The sequence below is a fragment of the Castor canadensis genome, chromosome 5 (assembly GCF_047511655.1).
Source record: "Castor canadensis chromosome 5, mCasCan1.hap1v2, whole genome shotgun sequence".
Classification (NCBI taxonomy): domain Eukaryota; kingdom Metazoa; phylum Chordata; class Mammalia; order Rodentia; family Castoridae; genus Castor; species Castor canadensis.
Window position 1 is genome coordinate 56130172 of NC_133390.1, and position 15519 is coordinate 56145690.

A 15519-nucleotide genomic window follows, 5' to 3' on the forward strand; every position below is an offset into this window, starting at 1 on the left:
AATGCATTAATACAGTGTATCTATCTATTTGTTAAGGCCTTTAAATTTTTTTCCAGATTTATTCCTGGGTCTTTGTTGTTGTTTACTGCAAATACTCTTACTTTATTTCATTTTCTAACTTACTGTTGATGTATAAAAATATGTTTTCATATTGGAATGCATGCATAAACTTGGTAAAAACATTGATTTTAACAATTATCAGTGATTCAGCTTTTCTAAGTACAAAACTATGTTGTGTATGTTACTTTTCCAATTATCTTTTTCTTTTTTCTTGATTTATTGTTGGCTAGGTTCTATTGTAAAATGATGACTCAAAGTAATGATAGCTAGCACTTTTACATTATTCCCTAGCTTAGAGTGAAAACTTTTACTATTTGCCATTGAATTTGATGTTGCTGTAGTTTGGTTTGTTTTGTTTGTTTTAAAATTCCTTGTATTGGATTAGGGAAGTTTCATTACATTAGTTAGATAAGAGTTTTTGCCATCAGTATCATTAAATTTCATCAAATGCTTTTCTAAATCTATTGAAATGACCATATTATTTTTCTTTTATGCTATCAGTTGACTTTTTAATATTATAAATATCTCACATTTCTAGAACAATTCAAACTAAGCCAATATTTTACACTTTCCATGTATTATTTCATTCAATTTCCTGACTGAATTTTTTGAGCTTTCACAACCATGGCCAGTATCACGGTAGCCAGGAATTGAAAGGGGGATATGCCTCCAATAGCCTAACCTCCCATTAGCTCCTACTTCTCAAAGGTTCTACTACCTCCAAACAGCACCACCTTGGAGACCTTTTACACGTGGGCTTCTGGGGGACATTTAATTTTTTTTTTTTTTTTTTTTTTGCAGTACAGGGGCTTGAACTCAGAGCCTTCACTTTGAGCCTCTCCACCAACCCTATTTTTGTGAAGGATTTTTCAAGATAGGGTCTTGCACAACATTTTTGCCTGGGCTGGCTTTGAACCACAATGCTCCTGAACTCTGCCTTCTAAGAAGCTAGAATTACAACTACCCACAGGCACCTGGCTACTATTGAAATTATATAGCAGTGACATAAGGATTCCTCAGCTCTCGTACGATGATCCCAATGTATCCTTTCTCATTAATCTCTTGTCACTGTGTAGCTGATTGTCTTCCACATGGGGATATTTAGCTATTTTAGGAACAAATTTGGCTCTCGTAATGTAATATCATAAAATCTAATCCAAGAAAAATACACCTGTGCTCCAAACAGATTTTAGTTCTTCAACTGTCTCCTCTTGAATGGATGCCCCAAAATTGTCCCATCTCCTATCTTGGGAATCAGGAGGTATACCCACATTTGGACAGGTTACATTTCTTCATCAGCAGCTGGATCTCAGATTTTGCTTTCTCACCAAGGTCCACCAGTTACTGGTTGCTTTTTAGCATCACATTGGGCATCGCAAACACCTTGGTTCCTTGGACGGTTTCTCACACTACTCTAACCTTCACTTATGAGTGGGAACTTCCAGTCCATCACAGCTATTGGTGAGAAGAATGCGGTTAGGGAATGGGAGATTTATGTCAAAGTGGGTCTGAGTAAGTTAGTGGATATTAAGCTAACAACTTCCAACTTCTTTGAGGAAAATTACAACCAAGTTTTCTGTCTCATTTGTGGTCCTGTCCCTGAAAGAATCAACCTTGAGTTTCACTTTCTGACCTAGCCTCCACAAGGAGTCTATGGATAAGCCTGGTTTGTCACCTCTGCTGGAGACTAGCAGAAGTGTGTACACTGGAGAGGAGTCAGAGGGACTTAGCAAATCTCTGCTCCCTAGGACTGGCCTTCTTCCACTGGCTTTCCTACTGCCTGGCTTTCCTCCCTTCTGTTCTTTCTCTACTCTCTTCATGACTTATTTACTGTTACTTTTCTAACTTTTGAGACACAGTTTTTTTACTTTAATCTTTCTTCTTTACTAATATATGTATTTAAAATGAAAATTTTCTTTCAATATGGCTTTAACTACATATCATAAGTTATCATGATTAATCTTGTTTTGGCTCCTTCGGAGTTACAAAGATTTTTTTTTTCTGGCTGCTTTTAAGAAATTCTCAATCATCTTTGTTGCTTGGCAGCTTTGCCATGATGTACCTATGTGTGATTTTGCTTTTATTTACCTGCTTGTTTCATAAAGCACTTTGAATCTATGGTTTAATGTCTTTGATTCTTTTTTGAAAAGTTATGTCAATTTCATTTAATTATTCTTCTGCCATGTTTTTTTCTACATTTTACTCCAGAAATCTAATTATATAAAATATTAGATGTGTCTCACACACCCTTTCCCCATCTCCTCCTCCCCCGACACTGATACCATCCCCATCAGCAGGATCTGTTCTGCCATCCTGTTCTCCGATTTTGAAAAAGAAAAAATAATGACATCTTTGTTTGTTTAAGATCGCTACACAGGGGGTTTCCTTGTGATATTTCCATGTATATATGCATTATAACCTGAATTGGCTCATCTCCTCTGCTTTTCTTCTTTCTGCCTTAGTCCCTTTCTTACGGTTGTTTCAATATAACCTCTGAACCTATTCAGGGTCACAACTCAAAGCATGAGGATTATACTACTCTCACCTTTCATGAGAAGTCCACATCTCCAGTATTTTGGGGGAAAAAACAGGACCTAAACTGAATACAATAGGATGTAGAGAAGAATTAAATTTGTTTCTTCTAAGACTCAAGAAGGACTACTGATTGAGATTACTTTAGCCCACTCTAGCACATTCCAAGTTCCACCAGCTTCATGTGAGAGTCTTGAGATCATTATCCCAACCTTGTTGCATGCCTAAGACTTGGTGTCATTATCTTGGCTCTGGCTTTAGCTTTACTGTCAGGGTAGCTCCTGCCTTTTCTCAGAGCTTCTTCCTCATTGCTCTGGTTTTATTTCACAGATTCTATTTCATGTTTTCTTTTTTGTGTATTGGACTTCTGGAGATTTTCCTTTCTTCCTGAGTCCAGTGATAAAAGAAAAATTCCTTATTACAGGATTTTTGCAGACTCTTACGTTAGAAAATCCAGCAGTGGAAGTCCCTGCCTTCTTGTTTCCAAGATATCCTTTTGTGAGCTTTTGAAAAAGAGAACATTCTTGGAATGTTTAACATACCGAAGTTAAGTTTAGGCTCAGACTGCTTATGGAAAAAACTATTAATGAACAAAAGCAGACACATTTAGTAATGACAAATGCATGTTTTTAAAATACTTTATGAGATAAATCCTTCTGCTTTTTCATTATGTTCCAGTTGCTTTATTGATTACCAATAATCCTCAAATGAGTCGGTGGCATGTCATTAGGTTCTCACGTGTGGGGATCAGTAGGCAATCACAGCAGACATATATTTAAACCTTAAATCCTGACTTTAAAAAGATTTGCATAATGATAGTCATCTCAAAGCTTCTATTCATAAGCTTTAGAACTGCCTATACACCTTACCAGCTGACTCAACATGAATGGGAGTTTTCAGTAGGTGTTGAGTGAATGTGAAAGTCAGAAAGCTAGTAGTCCAAAGTCTATGGAATGAATTATGACTTTTTAAAGTTGCAATGAAACATTTTCTTTTCAAATTAAGACATCCAGAGAGTGGACTATGTATGAAGAAAAGTAGGAGGTATTCCAATATGCTGGCTACACAGTTCCAAATGGCTTCCTTCTGAGTACTCATTCAGATTTTAGCAACTAAAGTAGTATTACTATGTCAAAAGTTATGGGTAAAAGATGGTGTAGAAGAGAGGATACAACTATAAACTCTAGGAGCCAGTGGCTCACGCTTGTGATCCTAGCTGAAGTAGGCAGAAATAGGGAGGATCACAGTTCAAGGCCAGCACAAGCAAAAATGTTTGTGAGACCCCATCTCAAGGGCATGGCAGTGTGTACCTGTAATCCTAGTTATGCAGGAGGCTGAAATCAGAGGATTGAGGTTCTAGGACAGCCTGGGAAAAAAGTTCATGAGACCTATCTCAACACAAAAAAACACTGGGTGTGGTGCTACATGCCTGTCATCCTAGCTACTACAGGAAGCATAAATAGGTTTGTGGTCCAGGCCAGCCTGGACAAAAAGTAAAATCCTATCACACAAATGACCAGAGCAAAAAATGGGTGGAAGAATGGCTCAAGTGGTAGAACTCCTGCTTCACAAGCGTGAAACCCTGAATTCAAGCCCCAGTACTGCCAAGGGAAAAAAAAAAAGCCTACAAACTCCCATCAGGACTGACTTTAAGCTTAAGTCAAAGTCCAAAGTACTAACAACCTAAATGGATGAGTTCTTTAGCTTTCTTAGTCTTCCATTTCCTTAGTAAAATGATGTTAGTACTTCCTCAGAAGATTATGAGACTTGACAATATCACAAGTTCCTAAAACATCCAGGATTTGGGAGGTTTATCAAGTTATTTCTCCCTTGCTGTATGTTGTTTTTGTCCACGAAAAATAATAGTGTTCTAGAGGGCAGTCCTCTAGCCAAGTTCTAAAATAAGTCTGGAGGCTTATGAGGAAACATGAAAAAAATATAAGCTTATACTCAACCTAAGCTTTGTCTATACTGGGGAAAGCCTAAAGAGCCAACAGAAATAATTAAAACAAATGGGATGTTTAAGAAACCTTGTCACAATCTCTGTGATATTTTTAGTCACACAGATGAGGAATTGTCTTAAAAAACTTAACTCTAAACATGACAGTATTAAGGGAAAAAGAATTCTTGATACTGCTGGAGGAAATAAATATGAAATTTTAGAAAAGGAAGAGAGAGAAGAGTGGGGAGAGGGAGGGAGGAAGGAAGAGTCAGGAAGGGAGAGAGAGAGAGAATGGTAGTTTTAAAAATTAATTAAGCTAGGTGTGGTGGTTCATCTGATCCCAGCTACTCAGAAGGTTGAGACCAGAGGCTCTTCAGTTCAAGGCCAGCTTGGATGCCATAGCGAGACTCCCATCTAAAAAAAAAAAAGCAAGCAATTAAAGAAATATTTACTGAAATAGTTAATATCTAAAATAATGGAAGCTTTAAGAAAGTTATACATCTGTTATAAGAAAATAGACAAAGCAACAATTCAGATATCTTACCAGCTAATATACCCAGTTGTACCAAAAAGGACCAATTGCCTCTCAATTCATAATCACATTTGTAAGCTATTTTCTTATTTTTAATATTTAATATGCTTTTAATTTAAAAATAATATCTAAAGGTAACATTTAATAAGATTTTATTGAACATTTAACTACTAGAAATACTGTGCTGGCTCAGCAAATCCAAAAAAGTACAGGACATAGTTTTTGCCCTCAAGTAAAGACATGCATAACAACACAATTTTAATTGACTGCACAAGGCTGAGGGATCATACTGCCATGCAAGACACGACATATATCAAGTGTATAAAAACCAAGAAAGAAGAGACATCTGCAAACATCAAGGTAAAAAGATATACCAAATTGCTATATGAAAGCATAAAGACTGTTCTGTGGTTTTTTTGCTAATATTCACCCTAGCAAAAATAGTAAATTACATGTGTTGATTTCTGCTTAGTATATGAGCTAGATACTGTGTCAAATTCTTTAAATATCTTACTTAATGTTCATAATAACTCTATGAGGTTGGCACTTTTTAAATTCCATTTTCTAGATAAAAAGGGATTAAGAGATTGACTTAAACTCATACAGCTAGCAAGTGACTGAGCTAAATCCTGAACTTAGTCTAACTCAGGGAAAAACACTTCACCATACACTACACTGTTTCATAAGCATCCAAGCACACTGTATTTTTGGTCCAGATAAAAATTCATCTTAGATAAACTGAAGGCAACACCTAGTTTTGGGCTCTTGGTATTCTTACTTTGTTTTCTTCTGCAGCAACATGAATAAATTATCTTTATTTAAAAGTTGTCCCAGAAACCTCTTGGCAACTTAATTTCTTTGTAACCTTGTCTATTGCAACATACAATTTTCCATGTAATAAATGTAGGTGCAGTTCTTATTACATTCTGTGCACTGAGAATACACCGATAAATCTGTGAAGTATCTGTAGACACCATTCTTACTGTGGTTAGTTAAAACATTCAAAATATTACATTGGACTTCAACTATGTACGCAGCATTGATTTAGATTCTGTGATGGATATAGAAGTTTAAGACACAGTCCCTATCCTCAACAAGTTTATAGTTTAGCTGCATAGAGGTGTAAAACAAATACATAAAAGGCTAGTAATTCAAGAGTGAGTCTATACAAGACAATAAAACAAAACTCAACACAAGGCACTATGTGTTGACTAGCTTGTTAGGATGTTATAGAGAAAAGATGTTCTGTGGTTTAAAAAAATGTGAAATTATTAGATTATATTTATTCAAGAAAATTTCTTTAATGCATGATTTCTCATAGCTTTTATTATGGCAGTGTGCATTGTGATTCTCCAAGGGAGCTTCATACTTTGCAGTGTTTCCAAAATTGTTTTAAATAGTGTAATCTGTGTGCCCCAAGCCCAAATTCATACATTAAAATCATAATCCCCAAAATGATGGTATTAGGAGCTGAGTCTTTTGGGAGATGATTAGGTCATGAGGGCTCTGTTTATGGATCAGTGTCTTTATAAAATAGACCCTACTGAGCTCATTTGACTCTCCCTGCATGAGAGGACCCAAGGAGTATGTGCTGTTCTGTGAACCAGGAAATGGCCCTAGCCTGACACTGGATCTCCTGGTGCCTTAATTTTGAACTTCTCAGCTACAAGAAATAAATTTCTGTTGTTGATAAGCTACTCAGTCTAAGATATTTTGATACAGCATATCCAACAAACTAAAATAAAAAGGAACACTGGTTTCATAAGATTGTAGTGCTTCTAGGGGGGAAAAAGCTATTTTTGTGGAAAAAAACTAGTCAGGTAGAACCACTAAATATACATTGCATGTGTCAACATCCATATTTTAAATTCATAGGCCACACTGCTCAGGGATGCCTTGCACAAGAATTGGGACATAAACTCAGAATTCCCAAAAAATCACTCCCAATGGAATTCAATGTATGTGAAACAAAACAAACCACATTTTTGTCATGACCAGATCTAGAAAATTAGTTGTCAGAGAAAGGAGGAAGAACTACTGTGATCTGGAATGAATCAGCTTAAAGGAAGAGATAAATTTTGAACTGAGCTTTATAAGGTAAGACATTCTTTTACTAATTTTAATTTTTTAAACTAGATGAAATTATTTACTTATTCAGCCTTTCTTTAAGTTAAGTATTCAGGAGGAAGGAAAGCTAAAGGGGAAAAGATAGAATTACTGAATGTAGTAATTCATACATCAGAGAATCTGTGAGAAGTACTGAATAGACACTTTGGTGTTTAAATATTAGGTAGGATAACATCAGTAGTCTCATCTCAATGTTTTTCCTCAACTCTATGAGACAAAAACCAGTCCCATGAAAAATCACCACCTGCATCCCTACCAAACTATCTTTACAGGCTCTAAAAGGATATCTTCAAAGTTTTCACAAACCATCTTATCATTTTCAGGCTATTGCCTAACTCACTACTGTCAAGCCCTGAGAGAAGTCAGTAAAAGTGCTAATGTCCATGTAAACACACGCCTTTGCATGTTCAGGCTTCCTTTAGCTCATTTTGTATCTTCCTCTGGGATGTTCTACTAACATCCACAAAACTGTGCCAGAATAACATGTTAGCTTGCAAGTGGTGTAATATCTCGACCTTTCCCATTTGTTGACACATTTCTCACTACATGATTAGGACAGATGTCTTTAGACAAGAAGCACTACAACCAATACACCTGTTATTCTTCCTAGGTAGTCCCCAATTGGCCTGCACAGGGTGGGGTATCAGGGCTTTGCCATGTCTGTTCAGTAGGGCACTCTGTATCATGAATCATCTATTGTGTTGACGGAGACATTGTCAGATCAGTAGACTTTATCTGCCCGATGAAGTTTCTCTGCCTTCTGTCTTTCACGGGTGTGACTCTGTTTCTATCCCCAACTTTGTCTCAGCGCTGCATCCCACAGAATCCAAATGATATATCTGTGTCCTCCTGCAGACACCAAAAGTTTCTTTTCCTGTGAATTGGTTTATATACATTAACATGTCATATGCACACCCATGTTGAGTTCTTCCAACATGCCTAGATATGTTAAATTCCAGTTTAGAACCAAATTGAAACTTTCACTCAATAAAAACATACATAAAATTGCTTCATGTACTAAAAGTGATTATGTTAGAATATAGTAGGTTCACGAAATGCTCACTAAAGATTAAGGAATAACATGGATAATGCATATGTGTCAGAGTAGAAAACAAGTCTTAAGCTTAGGTATTTATAGTAAATTAATAAGCGTGTATTTCAAATCTAAGATATAATTCACTGCAAGCATGCTGTTATTTTAAATATTAAGAAAAGCTTCATAAATTTCTGCACAATGCAAAGATGCCTGTATTTGTAATAATACAAATTTGAATAACAAAGATATTAAAATATGGAAAATGTACATCTTAGACTCGATGAAATACACTATTAGATGAGTTTAGGGTTTTACTGGATTCAGATTACTTGTACATCTCCAAGAACTTAAGCAAACATTAATAAATGAAGAGCTCCCAACTCCCAAATGATTTTGCCCAATGTGAGAATACACAATTAAGTAGGGAATATTTAATTTAAATTGTTAATAGCCTTATGTTGGATAACACTCCAGTGTTTTCTTAGAAAACCTTCAAACTTAATAAATATGTAAAAGTAAAAGTGAGTTTACACTATGAACATGGTGCATAATAGAATTTTAGCACTTAATACAATGGTGAGCTTTTAAACATTAAGAAACCTAAAAATTAATTAAGTCAATCTACCAACTAGTAATATACGTATTTTCTAATATTGAAATTGGAGTGGAAATGAGATATAATTGAGTCAAGGTCTCTCATAATTCTGAAGATCATCATGAACCCCAGGAGGTGAGGAGACCATGTCTGCTCAGGAGGTGATTCATTTCATGGATCATCTTTGCTCCAGAGAAATCTATTGTGTTGGCTGAGTCTTTGTCAGATCTGTAGGCTTCTGTGCTCAATAAAATTCCTCTACCCTCTATCTTTCACAGGTGTTACTCCCATCCAGAGTTAATGACAGAGCAGAATCAAAATGTTCTTCTGGTGAGCTAGCCCAGGGCTCATCCTACTACCTCACCATGACAGACTCCAGACTGTCATACTTGCTTTGGACAAGACCTCCTAAGGCTGTTAGACAGGGACTTTGTCACTCTCACTTTGTCACTAACACAAAAGAAAACAAACAGAGGAGAAAGAGAGAGATTTTGACCTCTTATTGACATAAATAATACAAAAGGAAACAGAGAGAGAGAGAATGTATGGAAGGAGTTGAGACTGTTATTCAGTTATACATATGTGCATACATTGTTTGGGCCATTTCTCCCCCTTGCTCCCCCACCACCTGCTTCTCTCCCCCACCTCTCTCACTTCCAGGTAGAGCCTATTCTGCCTTTTTTCTCCAATTTTGTTGAAGAGTAGACATAAGAAATAATAAGAAAGACATAGTTTTTTTGCTAGTTGAGATAAGGATAGCTATACAGAAAGATTCCTAGCATTGCTTCCATGCACAAGTGTATTACAACCCAAATTGATTCATCTCTACCAGAACTTTTCACTACTTCCCAGTCACCTTCACATAGCGACCTCTGTCATTTTAAGGTTACTGTATTAGCTCCTCTGCAGTGGGGACATCAAACACTTTCAAGTTTTGGGTTTTCAATCTTTCCCTATTCCTCATGCATGTGTTCTCCCCTTAGCGTGTGACCCAAGTCTAATATTACTGCATTTGTTTTAGATCTAAAGTCCGTGTATGAGGGAGAACATACAATTTTTTGGCCTTCTGAACCTGGCTAACTTCACTTAAGATGATGTTCTCCAGATCCATCCATTTACTTGCAAATGATAGCATTTCATTCTTCTTCATGGCTGAGTACTATTCCATTGTGTATAAATAACACATTTTCTTAATCCATTGATCTGGAGTAGGGCATCTTGGCTGTTTCCATAACTTGGCTATTGTGAATAGTGCTGCAATAAACATGGGTGTGCAGGTGCCTCTGGAGTAGCCTGAGTCGCATTCCTTTGGGTATATCTCTAGGAGTGGGATTGCTGGATCATATGGCAGATCTATGTTTAGATTTTTAAGAAGACTCCATATTGTTTTCCAGAGTGGTTGCACTAGCTTGCATTCCGAATAGAAGTGTGTGAGGATCCCTTTTTCTCCACATCCTCACCAACATTTGTTGGTGGTGGTGTTTTTGATGGTGGCTATTCTAACGGGGGTGTGTGGAATCTTAGTGTGGCTTTGATTTGCATTCCCTTTAGGGCCAGAGAAGGTGAGCATTTTTTCATGTGTTTTTTGGACATTTGAATTTCTTCTTTGGAGAAAGTTCTGCTTAGTTCAGTTGCTCATTTCTTTATTGGTTCATTGATTTGGGGGGGAATTTAGTTTTTTGAGCTCCCTGTTTATTCTGGTTATCAGTCCTTTGTCTGATGTATCGCTGGCAAATATTTTCTTCCACTCAGTTTAGAGACCATTTCTTTTATTGTGCAGAAGATTTTCAGTTTTATGTAGTCCCATTTGTCCATTCTTTCTCTTAGTTGCTGAGCTGCTGGGGTTCTATTGAGGAAGTCCTTGCCTATACCTATTGCTTCCAGAGTATTCCCTGCCCTTTCCTGTCCTAACTTCAGAGTTTCAGGTCTGATATTAAGGTCCTTGATCTATTTTGAGTTGATACTAGTACAGGGAGATAAACATGGATCTAGTTTCAGTTTTCTGCAGGCAGATAACCACTTTTCCCAGCAACATTTGTTGAAGAGGCTGTCTTTTCTCCATCATATGTTTTTGGCACCTTTATCAAAAATAACATGGGCATAGCTGTGTGGATTCATATCTGGGTCCTCTATTCTGCTCCACTGGTCTTCCTATCAGTTTTTGTGCCAGTACAATGGTGGGGTTTTTTTTGTTTTGTTTTGTTTTTGTTTTTTTGCTATTGCTTTGTAATATAGTTGGAAGTCAGGTATTGTGATACCTCCAGCATTGCTCTTTTTGCTGTTGCTCAGCTTCCAATTGTTTGCATACTTTCTGCTGTTGTTTTTGTTGAGTTCTAGTTTTAGTGCATTGTGATCTGATAGAATGCATGGGATTATTTCTATTTTCTTATATTTGCTAGGGCTTGCTTTGTGCCTTAAGACAAGTTCAATTTTGGAGAAGGTTCCATGGGCTGCTGAGAAGAATGTATATTGTGCAGGATTTGGATGAAATAATTCTGTATACATTAGCTAGGTCCATTTGATCTATGGTGTGACTTAGTTCTAGAATTTCTTTATAGATTTTTTTGTTTGGATGCCTATCTATTGGTGATAACGGGTATTAAAGCCTCTCACTACCACTGTGTCAGAGTCTATATGTGCTTGTAGGTCCTCCCGAGTATGTTTGATGAAATTGGATGCACTGACATTGGGTGCATATAGGTTGATAATTGTTATTTCCTTTTGGTGTATTTTTCCTTTCATTACTATGGAGTGTCCTTCTTTAGCTTGTATGATCAATGTAAGTTTGAAGTGTACTTTGTCTGAGATAAGTATTGCTACTCCTGCTCATTTTAGGGGGCCATTAGCTTGGTAAATCTTCTTTCAGCCTTTCACCCTAAGCCAGTACTTGTTTCCATCAATGAGATAGGTCTCCTGTAAACAACAGATTGTTGGATCTTCCTTTTTAATCCAGATTGCCAAACAGTGTCTTTTGATGGGGGAGTTAAGTCCATTATTTTCAGTATTAATATTGATAGGTATGTGGTGATTCCTGTCATTTAGTTGTTTTTGTTGTTTAAAAGTTTGATTGCGTGCAGATGAATCAGTGTTACTCTCTGATTCTTTGTCTTTTCTTCTCCTGTGGTTTGGTGTTGCCTGTCCTCTCATGGTTTTCTTTGCTTTCATTTTCTGTGTGCAGAATTCCTTGAAGAATCTTTTGTAGTGGTGGCTTGGTGGTCATACATTGTTTTAGTTCCTGCTTATCATGGAAGACTTTTATTGCTCCATCTATTTTGAATGATAGTTTTACTTGGTAGAGTAACCTTGCTTTTAAGGTTTTCATTGAGAAATATGCTACGATTTTTATAGGTTTACCTTTGTATGTTATTTATTTTTTCTCTCTTCCAGCCTTAAATATTCTTTCTCTATTCTCTGTGCTTCTTGTTTTAATGATAATATGTGGTGGGGAAGTTCTAGTCAGGTCTGTTAGGTGTCTTGGAGGCTTTCTCTACCTGAATGGGCACAGCTTTCTCTAGATTTGGGAAATTTTCTGTTTTTATTTTCTTGAATATATTACGAATCACTTTTGCTTGGACCTCTTCTTCTTCAATGCTCTTGATTCTCAGATTTGGTCTTTTGATGGAGTCAATGAGTTCTTGCATATTCCTTTCATAGGTCTTGAGTTGTTTGACTAATAGCTCCTTGGTTTTTCCTTTAATTTCCATTTCCAGAAGACAGAATCTTCAAGTTCTGAGATTCTGTCTTCTGCTTGTTCTAGCTGCTAGAGTGGACTTCCACTGTGTTTTGTGTTTCTGTTTCACTCTTTTTTTCTGAGGTTTTCCATATCATGGATCACTTCTTCTTTAATATTGTCTATTTTCATCTATAATTCATTTATCTCTCTATTTATAATGTTCTGTGTTTCACTTTAGTGTTTATTTAAGGGTCTTATGAGTTCATTTATTTGTTTCTGTGTCTTCTTGTAGTCTTTATTTTGGGTGTCTTGAAATTTCTTGAGTGCCTCGTGTAGATTTTAGTTAACCATTTCTAGTATCATCTCTATGAAATTCTCAGTGGTTACTTGCAGGATTTCTTCTTTGAGGTTGTTCTTGTGGGCATCATTGCATTCTTTGGTGTCATTTATCTTTGTTTTGTTGAAGTACAGAAGTGGGTATCCATTTTCTTCATTTCCCTCTGAATCCTGTATTAAATTATTTTGGGGAGGAGAATGGTTTCCATCCTTTTTTCTCTTCCCATCACTCCACTTGGTACTGGGCAACAATGTTCTTGATAGGCTAGTTGGTGGTTTCAGTTACCTATTTTCTTTCCCTTGATTTAATTTTTGTTTTGTGGCTGTCTTGGGTTTTTAGCTAAGTGTGTGTGTGCTATTTCTGTCCCTGGTCTGGGTGTAATTTAGTATTAACTAATTCACAGGTTTAATATCTGACCAGTAGTTTATGTGTTATATAGACAATCCCCCAGTGGTAATATCTATAAGCAGAGGGAGTTGGAGGGTTAACATTTGTAATGCTAGATATAGAAATTTGGGGAGTTAGATAGGATGCCACTTAAGGTGGAGCTGGAAAGTGGGGTGGGTAATGAGGAAAGCAGTGTGGGGGCTGCTGTTTTTGTGGTCCTTGTGTGTGTTTGGGTATATTTCTGTTGTTGAAGAACAGGGTGTTTGTGTTAGGGATTGCAGGAGTATTGGGTTGTGTAAATTTGGTATAGTAGGTTGTGCAGTGGGTGATGAGTGTGAAGGAAGGAGGTGTAATCTGTGACAGGTTAGGGGAGAATGAGAGGGGAAGATGAGATCTGGGGGAAGAGACTGGGTGAGAGGGGGCAGAACGAGTTGTTGGATGGGGGCACTGGGTTTTAGCACAGAAGGATGGAGAGTGAAGGAGGTGAGAGTAGGGATGAGAAGATGATGATGGTTAAGCTGATAGTATAGAAAGAGAAAAGAAAAAAAAGATAATAGGAGTAAAAGTAAAAATAGGAAACCCACAATAATAAAACTAACAACAACAACAACAAAACCCAAGGAAATCAATGGGGAGAAATGGACAAACAAACAAGAAACAAAACAAACAAACAAAGAAACAAACAAAAATTCCAGGTTCAGGAACAATAGAATTTCAGTCTCAGATTAAGTTCTGGTGTTACTCCTCCAGCATCCAGTCCTGGTGTTGGTATTTGAGCAGAAGCTCTGTCATAGTCTCACCAGGTGGTTGGCTTGTGGGTAGTGTTTTTTCTTCTGTCTTTCAGCAGCAGCTGCTTGGTCAGCTCCTCCCTCAGTGAGGCGTGGCACTTTAAGTTTGCATGCTGTCCTCAGGTTCAGGAGATCATCCCTATAGTCCACCAGCTGGTTTGGAGGTGGCTTTTTGCTGTGCTGTTTACTGGGGGCTTGTTTCTTTGCCTTGCACCTTTTATCTGGGGCAAGGTCAGTGATCTATCAGCTGCCCCCCTACTGTCAGCATGTTGTGATGGTTTGCTGTTTGTTTTTCAATTTTGCAGAGCCGTTTGACTTTGGGTGTTGCTCACTGGCTCAGGAGATGAGTTTTGTGGTCTGCTACTTTCCCTGCTTTAGGCAGTGGCTTATCATCTGTCCACTATAGGCCTTCCTGCCTTTCCAGCTGTTTGTTTACTGATAGTTCCTGAGGACATTAGGTCCTTGCCCCTCCCCCTTTCTCCCGTGCACTTTCAGCATTCCCACACCCTCTGCTGTGTGCTAGTTTTCAGCTCATTGTTTATTGTTCAGTGTGTGCGTGTGTGTGCGCATGTGTGTGTGTGCGTGTGTGTGCGTGTGTGTGTGTGTGTGGTGGGGGGTCAGTCTGCCCAGGGGGCTATACTGGTTTATCCGGTGGTGGCTGAGGGAACACCGCGTCATACTTGGTGCTCACCTGTTTGGTCTGCCAAATGTCTCCCAGGCAGGTTTGGAGCCGGATGTGGTGGTGGTGGTGGTAGCCCACCTGTTTTCTCAGTGTAATGTGATGTGGAGAAACTTTCTATGGGTTAGGGGTTCAGGGTGTCGAAGTTTTGATTCTCCTTGGTGCTTTATTTCCACCAAGTGTGGCTCCAGTGTCTCAGCAAGGTTTTGGAGTCACAGAGCTCAGGCTTTCTTGTCTGCACCCTAGTTGCCATATTGGATCAGGGTGGCCTTCCTTATTCCAGAGCAGGAAGAACCAACAAAATCAACTATTGTGAAGTCAGAGACATGAAGAGTCAGAGAACCAACTCCCAATTTCACCTTCTAACCCCAAAATCCATAGCTCATGCACACTTAGAAATTTTGGCAATTCCATAGGAATGTCAACAAAACTAAGAAAATTTAGTGAAAGCTTGTTTTATCTTCAGGATAAGTAGGAAAGAAAATTCTGAGATGGTCTTCAAGCATTTTTACTCCTCTCCTTTTGCTTCTGAAACTCAGTTTAGGCTAGTCTGGCAGTATGAGCCATCTTCCAACTGCTACTCATTCCTCTTTGAACTGGATCAGTTGTTGTCACAGGACAGCAGGGATGCCACCAAAAAAAAACCAATCTGTCAGTTGACTTCTAGCTTTCCTTCTTTCTTAAAGCACTATTAACACTTTTAAAAGGAAACCCTATCACATGGAAACACAAAGAAATAGATCTTGTGGGATTAAAAAAGTCATTGGTTGAATTGAAATGAAAAGAGAAATATAGAAGCTAGATGCAAGTAAAAAAAGATAACGTCACCAG

General features: G+C 37.7%; 1 pseudogene; it reads right to left on the reverse strand.

Annotated features, from left to right (window-relative positions):
- Nucleotides 1–1050: 1050 nt before the first annotated feature.
- LOC109698246 (proteasome activator complex subunit 3 pseudogene) lies at nt 1051–1880 on the reverse strand (annotated as a pseudogene).
- Nucleotides 1881–15519: the final 13639 nt, after the last annotated feature.